Here is a 12,436-nt window from a genome sequence, read left to right as displayed (position 1 = left end):
TTTTTTATTAATAATTCTTTTTCTTTTTTTATTATTATTTAATGATTTGGAAATTATTATAAATTAAATTTTTATTAACTAATATATTAATTATAATTTTATTAATAATATATTATTTATTATTTTTATAAATAAAAAAGATTATATATATATATATATAAACACACGTACATTGGGTTCAGTGACGAGAAAAAAACAAAAAATATATTATGTGGGGGCAGTGTGTGAGTGTAAAAAACAAAAAGTATTATGTGGGGCAGTGTGTGAGTGTTTCGGCTAGCTCTGTAGACTAATGCTGGATTTATGATTTATGGACGATGCTTCGGCATCTCACATCTCTTGTGAAAGTGTGTGTGTGCGCGTTGGATTTGTATAAGAACACAGGTATTCAGTTAATTATAAACCATAACAATTTAGTTTGATTCAATCAATGAAATGTTTAAGTCGTATCAGATCATGGCATTAATGTAATCAGATCATGGCATTAATGTAATCCCGCTTATGAAATAAAATTATACTAGTACTGTTGGCTATGCTCTAATGAGAACAGCCATCCAAAAATAAATGTATGCCACTATTAGTACCAAGCACACGGTATTCTTTAGTAAAAGGCGAAAGAATAGTTCGCTTTGTGCTTACTACATGGCTCCATAAGATACCATCTCAATAGCTGCTAGCTATATAGGAAGTTTGGTGTCATGTGAATTAGTTTTCAAAAGATGTGGGATTGCAACATCATTCTATATTATATTTAACAAGCAATATGCAGCAATCAGTTTTTGGATAGAGAAAGACAGCCAAGCCCTTCTCTTCTAATCCTTAATAATCTAGAGAACAGAGGAAAGCAGTGGACTAGCCTGCTATATGCGTCGGATAGTCAAAGTTGCACCCAATCATCAGGATCAATGACTCTCGGGAAAACTACATCAGTTGGTTTATATGCCCCTGATATGGTTGAACTTATAGAGTAAATAGTGCAATCGATTGCTGGAATGGACAATAACAATTACTGATAAGGAAGTAACAGATATGAGAGATCAGATTCTGATCACCCGGAGACAATCCAAGCCTATGCAAATGAAAATGGGGGTGGTATCACTTTCAAAAGAATGTTTTCTCTTTCATCTTTCAATAATATGACCCAAGACATTTTGCGTTTGAGCAGAGTAGTTGGTCTTGTTGATCATCTTATCATTTTACAAGAACCCTAATACGGATGGAACATTAGATGGGGATCATCCTGGGCTTTAGTATGTGAACCAGAAGTTGACAAATTTAGCAAGCAATGCTTCATCATTCTTCATTTTCCTTACTTGTCCACAAAATCCACTAGCAAGTTGAAAATTATCACTTGCAAATCCAATTTGTGACTTCCTGATGGTTCTGGATTAAACAAATGCTTAGAAATGCTCCATGTTCAAGAAAGAGGCATTGGATTAGCAGAGAAAATATCAACACCACCAAGATCCTTCCTTATAGCATTCATCTTCACTGGAGACAAAGATGACAGAGAACCACTAGCCTATGCAGGAAGCTCACAGAGAAGATTCCTGCTTGATGATAATTCAGAAAACAACAGAAGAACTGGAAATTACAGATCTTGCAGAGCAGGAAGCAAAAATGAATCCGCTTTCAGGAGGGCATGTTTCGAATACTGAGAAGCACCTGGTCTATTCAACTGAGACCCAAGCAACTCTGAGATCAATGGAAGGGCAATATGCATTAGGGGGAAGAAGGGAAGGTAGTTCAAAAACTTTAGGTAGGGAAGAACTAGAGAATACTTGTAGAATACAGGTGGCAGGAATTTACTTTCCCTAGATGCCATAGAGCCAAATCCCATTTTTTCTTCAAATCAAGAAAACAGAAGTTTGAAGGAAATTTACACAAAGTAAATATCATCATTTGAGATTAAGTGAATTTATAATATCACTTTTCCTAAAATTATTTAAATATTCATTAATTAATTTAAATATTCTTAAAATACTATTTGCTGATTTTACCAGTAAAAAAATGTTCAGAGCAATAATTGAACCGAAAATTCTAACAAAAATCTTATCAACTTTGGAGCTCCTTCCTAAATCTTCATTTATTAAGTATTTTCTAGAAGATTCTCATAACTAGCATTAGTGGGGTGCGCCAGGACCTTGCAATAGTGCAACGCAAAGGCGACGCTCGAGAGCCCTAGTAGCAAGCTACCATGATATGCCCTCCCCCTAGAAAAATTAATTTAATATCATGTGAACCGATGGCCCACGTATCAGATATTAAACTGATAAGAACAGATACTACACTTGATCTTAGCCAAAAGGCCGAGAAAGGTATGCTTTAACTAATCTCTCATGCTTCTTTTAAAGCTCCCTCAGTCTTGGCAACTCCTGTTAATTTGTCAATGTGGGATAACTGTATTGGCTTTAGCTCCCTCTTTACAAAATAAACATATTTGTCCTTCCAAGTCTTGAAAGCTAAAAAGTACAATTGCTTGTGTCTGGAGGAGGCATATTATATGCAATGCGTGTGATTAACTTGGAGAAAATTTTATACATTGTATGACCAAAAAAGAAATAGATTTACAAATCATCACAAATTTCAACTTTTGCCTTAAATTATCTTAATTTCCTAATGATTTGTGTAGGACTTGTCAAAGTGCATTTACTGATTGAATTTTCATTTTGCTGCTGATTAACATTTTACTGAATAAAATTCACAATGCCTACCAATTGCAGAAATATTACTAAAGAACGACAGCTAGAAAATAGCCAAGCCAATAGGCACTTATATTTTTTCCATTTTTAATATCCAACATCAAAATGACAATTATGACAGAGCTAAAGAGACTATTTTATATAAACTTGAAATTACTTGCAATATTTTCTTTCGAAATTAAGTTGGATTGAACTCCACACCATGGAATCAAATAACGGTTGTTATGTAACGTAATGGCCGTTATTTATAGGTTTTAAAGGAGGCCGTTACCCGTTAGACCGTTATTTACGGGCCTATTTTGATTTACAGAATAATGGCCGTTACCATTGTTAAATAACGGTAATGGCCATTACTTATGTGGCAAAATTTGTGAGCTGGTGAGGGGCAGAAATCACATAATTTTATCAGTCCAAAAATTACCTAATTTTAGTCTAAAATAGTAGAGAATAATTCAAAGTAATAATTCAATCCAAACTCACTTTTTTACTTTTAAATAATACTATATTCTCTTGTATGCACCTTCATAACTCATTTTCTCTTACTTGGAAACAAAAGACAGCAGTGAGCAGTCCCGTATTGAGTGTTCTAAATTTGTTTTTGCAAACAAAAGGCCTTTACATTCTCTATTCTCTACTCTATTATAAGTTCTACAACTTTGCAAGTTGTAACGTCTTAAAAATGTAGGTGTTCTTTATATTTTTGGTATTTATGTCAATTATTTACTGATTTTTTTCTTTTTTTTTTTTCTTGCATGTTTATTGTTGAAAATTGTTATTAATGTTATATTTATTGTTAAACTTATAGTTTATGTGTATTTTTTATAATGTTGATTTATTTTTCTAAAAAAAAGTATATAATTGTTATTTGTTGATTCTTGAAACATTTTTAGAATTAATTTTATTAAAATAATTATTAATTACAAAATAACATCAAATATAATTTTAATTTTTAAATATTTCCTATTTGCTAAAACTAAGTATAAGTGTAAATGTTGAAAAAGTTAAGACTATTAAGAACCTTCTAGACATTCATTTTGATAGTAATAAGGTTAGGTATTTACAATTTATATAATTATTTCAAGTCTAAATTAGTTAATGTTAATGATGTCCAAATATGATAGATGATAAATTGCTTAATATATAGTTGAATATCTTAATTTTATTTATTTCTACCAATAAAATTTGCACCACGACCGCAATTTAAAACCATGCTTACACAACACACAAGGAGTGAAAGGACCGACTTGAAGCAAACGACTTCCACGTTGCCAGTAAATCCAAAGATTAGTACTAAATTGACAGGGGCCGCGCGAACGCAGGCCCCCACTGCCACAAATTATGACGTAGACTCTCCCACTCGGGGAGACCTTAGGCAGATGCACCTCCTAGGTGCAATGGAAGCCAGCTACCCAGGCCATAGGCATTCTTGATCACCCATTGACCCCGTCCAGGTAAGTATGATGTCAGTTAGTCATTAGTTTCCTATTTATATGTTCTGATCGCTCCTCAACTTTTCATCTATTCGATGTGGGATTAATGCCATGAGTGAAAAAGGGAGGAGGAGAGAGTTTACGCTGCTTTAATTATCTTGTGAGGACGTTCAGTGCTCATCCTTGGCATTGTGAGTTGTTATGGAAAAAACAACTGTCGTGGATTGTTCATGCTAAATATGTCATTGCTCCCTCAAGCTGTGACATATAGGAACAAGAGAACTTTTTATTTTGGTAATGACTGATGGTGTAAAATTCATATATTAAAGTATTTCAATTACTTTTTTTGAAAATGTATGAACATCTCCAGGTTTAATATGCGTTGTTTGGTTATAATTGAATCTATCTGATAAATTTTAGTTATTTTGATTCAATTTGATTTTATTTTTTATTAATAATAAATCATATTTATTGATTCTTTTATAAATAAAAAAGATTACAAATATTTTTATTAATATTTAATTAATTAATAATATATATATAATAACTTTTCTATTAATTAGATTAATTAAAATCAACAACCACCGATCAATTTTTTTTTCTGATTAATTTTGATTCTCTCATCTTGATTTGGTTTAGTAAATATTTTCAGAACCAATTAAAATTTTAATTAGTTAAAAATTCTATTTAATTAGATTCAATTAATCGAATGCTTAACTCAACCTCGTAAGACACTTGGAATTCTTTTTATAGAATGATAATGTCTATGTAATTCAGTATATTTGGTGGAATCTATGTAATTCAGTGCATTTGGAATCTATGTAATTCAGTGTATTTGGTAGAAAAAAAACCTGTTACTGATATAAAATGAAATTAAAATATACTAGTATTGATTTCAGACTGCACTCTGATGGGATCAGCCCTCGAAAAATAGACATAAGCCACTATTCAGTAGCAAGCACACGGTATTCTTTAGTAAAAGGAGAAATAATAATTTGGTTTGTGCTTACTACATGGCTCCGACAAATTCTATTTCGATAGCTGCTAGCTATATAGGAAGTTTGGTGTTCTGTGAATTAGTTTTCAAGCGATGTGGGATTGCATCATCATTCTATATGTATTTAGCAAGCAACATGCAGCAATCAGTGACGTAGTTATGTGGTACTCAAACAATGGCATTCAACATCTTCATACATGTCCATATATATTTCTATTCATATTATTTTGGACCTCTTGTATCTAGTTTTGCAGAGTATTCTTCCTTCTGAAACGAACTGATTATTTTTTAGGAACATAAATGGATTGCTGAATAGTATCTTTTGCCAATGTTTAACAGCTTAACCTTACCAAAAAAATAAAATATAAATACAAATATAAATAAAGGCTTTAAAAAAGATTGAACTTGTTTTGTTAAGGGAAAACTCTACTTCCAAAAATAGGCAAGTGCCAATTTTTTTCAGTGAAAAGAGATAGAATAGTATGAGGTGCCGATTTCAAGAGATGTAGAATTGCAGCAATATGGAAATATGCTTTGTTTGGCTCATATTTTATGTATATAATAATGGAATGAAGTTACGAAACTAGAATTGATGGGATGCGCTGGTCCCTTGCAATAGTGCAACGCAGGGGCCACGAGAACGCAGGCCCCCACTACAACAAATTATGACATAGACTCTCCCACTTGGGGAGACCTTAGGCAGATGCGCCTCCCAAGTGCAATGGAAGCCACCTACCCAGGCCATGGGCCTCCTTGATCACCCATTGACCCCGTCCAGGTAAAGTATGTTATTAATTAGCCATTAGCTTCCCACTTATATGTTCTATTCGCTTCTCCACTCTCATAACTATCCAATGTGGGATTTAATGCATGTGTGAAGAATGGAGGAGAAGAGAGTTTTTGCAGCTTTACTCATCTTTTTGAAGACGCTTAAGTGCTGTGACAGGAAGATGATAAACTTTTGGTGAAGAACCCCTTTATTGCTGTAAAATAATATTAAATTGTACTAGTTTTGGTTGAGCTGTGCTCTGATGAGATCAGCCCTTCAAAAATAAGTATATGCCATTTTACAGTAACAAGCACACGATATTCTTTAGTAAAAGGCGAAAGAATAATTCGCTTTGTGCTTATTACATGGCTCATGTTATCTACGTTGGAAAGCTTTTGGCTACACGTAAAGGTGAGAATCATGCATATTAGCTTTTCAATCGATGTGGGACTGCGTCATCCAATCTAAAGCATAAGCTAGCCAATACATGCCAATAGAATCAAAACAAAAAAAAAAAAGGCCACCTCCAAAGCCCCAACACATCCTTTAATTTATACCTTTGGGCTGCAGCTGAAATTATCGTCCATATTCATTTTAGAAATTGTAGTTTTTTTAAAATAAATATATAAAAATATATATGAAAATACAAATCAAAGGTACAATTCTATAAAACCTTCTGACAATGTTGATTTTTTATATACTAAAAGCTAAATATATGAATCATATATATTAATTTAAAGCTAAATTGAGTTGATGAAGTATATTTTTTTGTAGCAATTTTTAATGCTCTCTTTCTGAATATGCTATGACAATCACCAAAATAAAATATGCTCTTAAAAAGAAATTTTGTTCTTTCGTTTAAATTTATTCGTTTGTTTTTTACTATATACCAATTAATCTATTAATAAAATAACAAAACAAATAAAATTCTAATAAAAAGAAAGCACAAATCCTTCAAAATTGAAAAAATATATGATTTATTTAAAAAAAAGCAAATCTAATAAATTTAATAATTATTGACATAAAATTAAATAAAATAAAATAAAGAAAAAAAATTATCTCCATTGGATTGGGAATAATTTATTGTAACATGTTTATCAAAATTCAAATATTATTTTTATTTAAGTAGAACAAAATAGTTTTCTTAAATTAGGAGGGAGTAGGTGAACAGGGAAAGAGTGGTGTGAATGATAATGAATCATAGCGTCACCATCTGAGTCCGAATAATGTCAACGCAACCATATTCCAGAAGCTGAATCTGTCGCAAGCATTGCAAGTATTTGTGATATGGATACTGTAAACGGCGTCGTTATTCTCCTTCGGTATAAAATTGTTGTGCTTGCTGCTTCCATTTAATTTTTGCACTTTTGCGGTATAGTTTGACAAAATCTGTTTCCTAGTGAGATTTCTCTTACTTAAATTTAATTTATTATTATAAAATTATTTATTAAATATACAAGTTCTATATATTTATATATTTAAATTTATAATAAATTAAATTTAAATAAAAATTTTCTTTAAAAATAATTATTTTCTTCATTTAAAACTCATAAACCAATCTTTCTTTGCAATCTAAAAATATATATATATATATATATATATATATATATTCTCAACAACCACTTTTTTTAGATAAATTATACAATGCACTAAAAATACAGTTAAAATATATACTCTTTTATTCATATAAATATACAGAAATTATTAGATACACTCGGTACACATACATTTTCTTTCACAATTATATGTGATTCACTTTTCGTATTATAAGAAAGTTTCACTCTTCTGTAAGAGAACAAATATTATTTTTTAATACTCACGGTATATCTAATAATTAACCGTAAATATGAGGTTTAGATGCATTTCTTATAATTTATGAGGAGATTTATATTTATATAATGTAAAGAAAACTAAGTCAATTTTTTTTTATGTATATTATATTCCTTTAAACTATAAAATATTTGTTCATTATCAATGAAATGTCATTCCTATGTGTTATATATATATATATATATATATATAAGAGGTTAACCTATAGATTTAACTCTTAGAACGAAGCAAAAGCTAACAACTTAGAGCTAAGTCTTAACGTGTTATAATAGTAAAAGATATGGTGGCATGCAAGATGACTCATGCCTTAATTTGACCTTATGAAACTATATATGTTTGTTACAATATTTAATTTGAAATTATTGTATTTTTTTAAGAATTAAAACTATTGTTATATCAACGCATGAGGGGAGAGGTAGTATTGAAATTCATAGGATCAAATCCAAACATAGCAAAATATTATTTTAAAACATAATAAATTAATAATGCATTTTTTAAATTAAGAATGATTTTTGTTATCTAATTCTTATATGAAGAGAGAGAATCTTGAAATTTCAAGCCAGTATTTATCATATGCAAATCAAATGCAATAATCTACTCAGAATCTTCCCGTAATATAAATAAAGTGAAGAACAGTTAATTTTTCATTTAAATTTAATTAAGATTGGAAGGGAAATTTGGCTGGTATTATATGTCAAAATTATCCATGTCACGACCCAACCTATGGGCCGAATCGGCTCTAGGACTTGGGCCAGCCTTAAGCCCCCGAGGACTGTAGTAAGTCTAACTATTCCTTAACCAATCCTAAGGCCCATTTTAAGTCCAATTTCAAGAATTCGACCGGACAAAGTCCGGCCATAATATAGACCAGACAACAGGGAGTTTTTGACTCGCTCGACCTGTAAACACAATTATAACAATTTGGGGAGCTCAGCTCACCCTCCACATACTCATCATGTCATAAATCAAATGGGAGCTCAGCTCCCTCATCCAATCCAATCACACTCACACATACATGCATTTAATGTTCTTACAAATTCAACATAATATTATATTGCAGTCCCAAATTGATTAAAACACTCCTAACATATGCGAAGTCTAAAATTTTGGCTAAACTGTACAAAATACATTAGATATTACTAATTGACTTGTGAAGAAGAGAAGCAGATTAGTCACAACAAGTAATCCTCCTGTAGCCTAGAAAAATAAGGTGAACAGGAGTGATCGTTTAACTCTGTGACACCCCTTACCCGACTACAGTGTAGCCGAGCAAGTTATGCCACTCAGTGTGCCGAGCACTCTATTTTATCTTAATTCATTTTTATCATAGTTTTGAAAATAACTTGTGAAATATAATTCATTTATTGAAATTGTAATTTATTTGAGGTTCCGAAAATTTTTATAGAAAATCCGGCAAGGTACCAGCTAAAAATGGAGAAAACCATTCTTCGGAACGTGTGAAAAACACTTCCTATATTCTTATTCATTCATCTTAACTCCATTTATCAAAATCTCAATATTTTTCAGTTCACATTCATTTCTCAATCATTCATCTCATTTGTTAATCATGTACAAGTCATAAATAGACATTCACTCTTCCATTCACAAATACAATTTTCATTATTTACATGAACATCAAAATATGTTACATAGATCCAAATACATATGAGAAGATAAAAATTTAGTTACAAAATATCAAAATGACACCTAGTGTCCTACCAATGCACTGCAGGTGACGAGGTGACACGGACACTATGCAGAACTGTGAACTGCCTTACCGAATCTGTGGTCTACTGGGCCCTCTGTCCAAATCTTCAGTACCTACGCATGGCAAAAGCGACGCGCTAAGCATAAAGCTTAGTGGTGCCAATAATACAAGAAAATATAATATGCAAATAAAAATAATAATTTCCTTGCTATTGTGTTCATAAGAAATGAATAATTACTAACTTCTTCATGCATTTCGTTAATTATTTTCTTCATGATCTTGAGCTTCTTTGTATTTTTGTAATCATTCCTGATTCTTAATTTTCGTATTTTCTTTAATAATCAGTTCAATCACAGTTATACTTTTCCATACCCAAGTAACCTATACTCGACGACTGGACTGGATAACGGGTCATTGGCACTGGACACCGCGGTGCCTCGGGCCGTCATACCATGGGACGCAAAACGTCAACCACGTATGCAGTCAGTATGGCTAAAAAGCCATGATATCACATAATTGGCATAAAAGCCATGAATACGGGCATAAAAGCCATGAATACGGGCATAAAAGCCATGAATACGGCATAAAGCCTTTTGCAGTACTGCTAAAACAATACCCTATTGGCATGCCAAACTATCCAAACCAATCTTGTTAGGTATACTAGGGCATTTAATATTTTAAAATATTAATATATTGTGCTTTATGACTTCATTATTTCATGATAAATTTCAATCATAATTCATACATTCATTTGATCATTTATATGATCACAATTCACATCAATTATCCTTTTATACCATTATATTCAAAATACTTCTCATCTTTACAATAATGAGAACTAATGTCTCATTCATACATTAATATGGTTTATTTGTCCATTCATTATGTTATTCATATTGATCACAATTCTAAATAATGGTTCACATGTACCATTGTATTCAAAACATTTTTCCTTTCTCATTTATACATTCAAGAATCTACTTATGTAATTACAAATTTTATATTTCAAGTTGAGTTTCTAATATTTTATGAATTCCATTTGTGATGAGCATATGTGCTCTAACTATCTATTCACATCAATTAGGTGACTTATTTTTCATGTTTCAAGTAATCCATGAATATTTCATGGATTTCAAATTTATGGCCTAAATTTCCTTTTAACAATTTTGACTAGGATGCATAGTCCATATTTGTCATACAATTCTAAGCATTTAAGCTTAGAATTGGTTCTAGGTCTTCATCTTAGTTTGTTACTCATTTTGATTACTATTCACCTTACTAGTCAACCAAAATGTTGACTTTTTCATACTTAAGGATATGTTAATTCTAATTACACCAAGATCCCACATTTTGAGTTTTACATTTGCTAGTATCAATTGCCAATTGCAATTTAAAGTCCCCTAGATGCATTTCTAATTTCAAATTTTGAATTTCAAGTTTTGGTGTCACTATTCACCTCATTGGTCAACAAAAATGTTGACTTTTGCATAGACAATAGGTACATTGGTTTTAACACTCCCGATGTACCACATTTTGCATTTAAAACTTGTTGGAATCAATTACCAAATCCATTTCCAAGCTTATTTCAAGTTTTCATATCACTATTCACTTCATTAGTCAACTAAAATGTTGACTTTTGCATAGAAAATATATACATTGACTTTGGCACTTCAAACATACTACATTTTTCATTTAAAACTTGTTAGTTTTGGTCACTTTCTCAAAGCTTTGGTCATTTTGGCAAAATTGCCAATTTTCGGTTTTGGTGCTCCGAAGTTGCACTGTTCTATTGGTCGATCTACTGTTGGAATTTGACAAAACTTCCTTCATAGAAAGTGTTTCTTATTTTGTCTAGTTGAATTTCTTTTTTTGAATCACTCCATTTGGAGTTTTGTAGCTCAAGTTATGGCCAAAATAAGTTTACTGTTCATGGGTACTGTTCATACTGCACTTTTGGGTTTTGACAGATTTTGGTCCAATTTTGGTTAGTGATTTGATCAAGTTAAGTTCATAATTTGGTCTAACTTTCTTCATATGAAATGTTCTACTATGTCTTAGGTTTCCATCGGTTCAAGAATCGCCTAAATCCGAGTTTTCTAGAGAGAGTTATAGTCCTCCAAACATTGCTGCTCAAATGAAAATCTGCAGAGTTATAGGTTTGAACAGTAACTGTGACTGCCATTTGGGTTAGGTTCTGGTCATAATTTGGGGTATGTTTCTTCATGAAAGTTGTTTGTCTATATCTTAACTTGTTGCTGTAAAAATTTCAGGTCAATTGACCAAATCTACAGTGAGTTATGGCCAAATGAACAGTTACTGTTCATTTGGTCATTTCTGCAAGGGCTGTTGCAGGGTGTCCGGATTGGGGCCAAGTTTTGGTCCACTTGCTTTGGTCTTTTGGGCATGGTTTCTTCAGCAAAAATGTGTCATTATAAGCCTAGTTTCATGTCCAATTGGCCAAACACCAATTGGACCTACACAGCCAAAGTTATGGCAGTGCAAGTGGACTGAATTTTCAGTCCCTCTGCTGCACTAACAAGGCAGCCTACACATTCACTTGGCTATACTATTTTTCAGTCCAATTCATGGTCAACATACCTAAAATGGTCACTAATTGACCTTTATAATGTTCTTTCACAATTCCATAAGCTAAATCCAAGTTTCACTTCTCAAAACCCTAATGTCCAATTTAAATTATCCATAAACCTCAATTAGCACACTAATTCAACATCCATGCATATTCATACCTTAAACATCATTTCTATCCATTCTAAATTCATTAAAACAATCAACCTCATCCTTCCTTAGGGCTGCCAAAAATTAAAGATGCCCTAACACATATAACTTACTTCAAACTCTTACAATTTCTTAACTTAAAATGATGCTTTAACAAGGATTAAAGGAGTGAGAGTGAAAGGATAGCACTAACCTCACTTTAACCTCTTGTAGGGCAGATTTTCCCAAGCTTGACTTCACTTTCTTTCACTTTCTAGGCTGCCA

The 12,436-nt window shown here is 31.8% G+C and overlaps 6 non-coding genes across 6 annotated transcripts; all 6 read right to left on the bottom strand.

The window, feature by feature from the left end:
- Positions 1 to 532: 532 nt before the first annotated feature.
- On the bottom strand, positions 533 to 648 carry LOC131181267 (U5 spliceosomal RNA). Its single transcript, XR_009149893.1, has one exon. It is a non-coding gene; the product is annotated as a U5 spliceosomal RNA (small nuclear RNA).
- A 1,478-nt stretch (positions 649 to 2,126) lies between these two features.
- LOC131181200 (U2 spliceosomal RNA) lies at positions 2,127 to 2,322 on the bottom strand. The gene has a single exon (XR_009149828.1). It is a non-coding gene; the product is annotated as a U2 spliceosomal RNA (small nuclear RNA).
- Positions 2,323 to 4,001: 1,679 nt separating this feature from the next.
- LOC131181128 (U1 spliceosomal RNA) lies at positions 4,002 to 4,161 on the bottom strand. Its single transcript, XR_009149756.1, has one exon. It is a non-coding gene; the product is annotated as a U1 spliceosomal RNA (small nuclear RNA).
- An 875-nt stretch (positions 4,162 to 5,036) lies between these two features.
- On the bottom strand, positions 5,037 to 5,152 carry LOC131181299 (U5 spliceosomal RNA). The gene has a single exon (XR_009149926.1). It is a non-coding gene; the product is annotated as a U5 spliceosomal RNA (small nuclear RNA).
- Positions 5,153 to 5,755: 603 nt separating this feature from the next.
- LOC131181100 (U1 spliceosomal RNA) lies at positions 5,756 to 5,916 on the bottom strand. The gene has a single exon (XR_009149727.1). It is a non-coding gene; the product is annotated as a U1 spliceosomal RNA (small nuclear RNA).
- A 237-nt stretch (positions 5,917 to 6,153) lies between these two features.
- LOC131181294 (U5 spliceosomal RNA) lies at positions 6,154 to 6,269 on the bottom strand. Its single transcript, XR_009149921.1, has one exon. It is a non-coding gene; the product is annotated as a U5 spliceosomal RNA (small nuclear RNA).
- Positions 6,270 to 12,436: the final 6,167 nt, after the last annotated feature.

Source organism: Hevea brasiliensis, chromosome 6, assembly GCF_030052815.1.
Source record: "Hevea brasiliensis isolate MT/VB/25A 57/8 chromosome 6, ASM3005281v1, whole genome shotgun sequence".
Taxonomy (NCBI): Eukaryota; Viridiplantae; Streptophyta; class Magnoliopsida; order Malpighiales; family Euphorbiaceae; genus Hevea; species Hevea brasiliensis.
Note: the sequence above shows the minus strand (reverse complement) of the source record. Positions and strands in the feature narration are given on the sequence as shown.